Source organism: Heterocephalus glaber, unplaced genomic scaffold (genome assembly GCF_053883595.1).
Source record: "Heterocephalus glaber isolate CG9 unplaced genomic scaffold, H.glaber_assembly_v1.0 deba00001428, whole genome shotgun sequence".
Taxonomy (NCBI): domain Eukaryota; kingdom Metazoa; phylum Chordata; class Mammalia; order Rodentia; family Bathyergidae; genus Heterocephalus; species Heterocephalus glaber.
The window spans coordinates 7,867,412-7,869,874 of NW_028258293.1; the positions used below are offsets into that span (position 1 = coordinate 7,867,412).

Sequence of the window (2,463 nt, forward strand, 5' to 3'; positions counted from 1 at the left end):
TTATATTGGTTTTCAAGACATATAGGGCCGAGGATTTACCTCAGTGGTTTCGCCGCCTGCTGCACAAGCGCAAGGACCCGAGTTCGATCCCTGGTACCAAAAAAAAAAAAAAAAAAAAAAAGACATGTGATTGCAGGTTTTCAGTGGAGTAAGCAATATAAGGTATTTGTAGAAAAAAGCCTTGGTTTTAGATGACTTTCTATTATCAATTCTACTCCGCCATCACTAGAGTGCTTGGCATTTTTGAGTCTCACAATAACTGACTTAGTAGCTTATAAAGGAAAAGGAATATCTGGTGTGATCTTCTATTTAAAATCACCCAGGTGACGCCTTAGGAACTTATGTGACCCAGCTGTATAGTGAAGGCTATCACGGCCTCTGAAATGACAGTCCTAGACTACTCGTGGGAGGAGACTATACTGGGAAAATAGACAACAAAGCGACCACTTTCCAATCCCTGGGTAATAACTGCCAGGTAATTTGTGTAACTCTCTCTGGGCTCTCATATCTGAAGGTTACAGCCCTGCTGGAAAAAAATTAAAGAAAATATCTCACCAAAACTTGTTAATGATTTTTTGAATACAATGACACTAATTTGTCTCTCAGGTACTTACAAGAATTTAGGAAGTAATTATTAACTTTCCCCTAATTCCAAAGAGCGGATTGCTAACTTGTTTATGCAGATATTTCTTGATTAATGACCAACCTGTTTAATGACTGTTTGAACTGAAGACCAAGGAATGCTGATCAGACTTCAGACCTGCTTCAAGGATTTATGATCTGTCTTTCTATGAACATCTCTTTACATCTTGTTTATAGAGCTTCAGTGTCTTTTTCTGTACAGCACACCACGTTTATACAGTATTATAATGTTTGCTGACTGTACTGCATAGTACAGTACTGTAGTTTTATGTTCTATTATCCATTACAGTAGTGCATGTAAGAGCTATGCAAATAAAACCAGTCACCACGTTAGAGTTTCCTTTGACCACGTTTCTTTGTTCTGAATATTGCAATACACATACTATATCCAATTCCTCATTTAGCAGCCAATTCATTTGAACTTGGTCATTAAGCCAGGAATATCTGTATTTTTCTTTATTTCTTAGTTATTGAGTATTTTAAGTATATTCAGGGCCAATGTTTAGATTCTACATGCAAATCATCCTCAAAGTGAAGGGAGATTACCAACTTGGTTTTGACTTACAAGACTCACTTTTAAAATGACAAAATAGGAGGTAGATAAATAAGAAGTAAGATGGGGCCGCGAGCAGTTCGGGGCTGTGGCTCAGCAGGCCAGGTCTGGCAGGACGCCTCGGGACTCTGCTGTGGCGCGCTGCCTGAGCGTCGGCGTGCTCCATGGGCAGCAGCCACGGCCGCGATGACAGACTACGTTGAGGAGCAGCAAAACGAGCTGGAGGCTCTGGAGTCCAACTACCCCGACTCCTTCACAGCATTATCAGAAAATCCACCCAGCTTCACCATCACTGTGACATCTGAGGCTGGAGACAATGATGAAACTGTCCAGACTACCTTCAAGTTTACATACAGTGAAAAACACCCAGATGAAGCTCCTCTTTATGAAATATTTTCCCAGGAAAACCTAGAAGATAGTGATGTCATAGACATTTTAATATTGTTAGCATTACAGGCTGAGGAAAATCTTGGTGTGGTCATGATCTTTACTCTAGTGCCAGCAGTGCAAGAAAAATTAAATGAAATAGTAGATCAGATAAAAACGAGAAGAGAGGAAGAAAAGAAACTAAAAGAAAAAGAAGCAGAAGAAGCAGAGAAGCAGTTATTCCATGGCACCCCTGTTCCAATTGAGAATTTCTTATGTTGGAAAGCCAAGTTTGATGCAGAACTCTTGGAAATTAAAAAGAAACGGATAAAAGAAGAAGAGCAAGCAGGAAAAAATAAATTAAGTGGCAAACAGCTGTTTGAAACTGATCATAATCTTGACACATCTGATATCCAGTTCTTGGAGGATGCTGGAAATAATGTGGAAGTAAAGTAGATGAGTCTTTGTTCCAGGACTGGATGACTTGGAGCTGGAGGATGTTGAGGACGACCCAGACTACAACCCTGCTGGCCCAGGGAGTGACTCAGAGGACTGAGGCACCATCTCCGGAGAGCTCCACAGCCACGGCATCTGTGGCTGTGCTGAGAGGCTTTTAATTTTCCTTTCTTTTTTTTCTAAGAAAAAATAACTCCCAGGAGAATATTCTTCTGATAACTTTCACCATTGAACTTAATAAACTGACCATACAACTTCAAGGTAAAATGTTCACTTCCTCTTATCGGTGAACAGAAGTTTACATATTTAACATTATTTAATACTGGAGGGAGATCCTACCTATAACACCAAGACTTGAAGGTGGGTTGTGGCCATGTGCATACAGGTATATGTATAAGAAACAGAAATAACTCCTGTTTCTTATCCTGGAGATGACAGTTACTTTT

The 2,463-nt window shown here is 40.0% G+C and overlaps 1 pseudogene; it reads left to right on the forward strand.

Moving 5' to 3' along the window:
• Positions 1-1,381: 1,381 nt before the first annotated feature.
• LOC101699575 (RWD domain-containing protein 1 pseudogene) lies at positions 1,382-2,166 on the forward strand (annotated as a pseudogene).
• Positions 2,167-2,463: the final 297 nt, after the last annotated feature.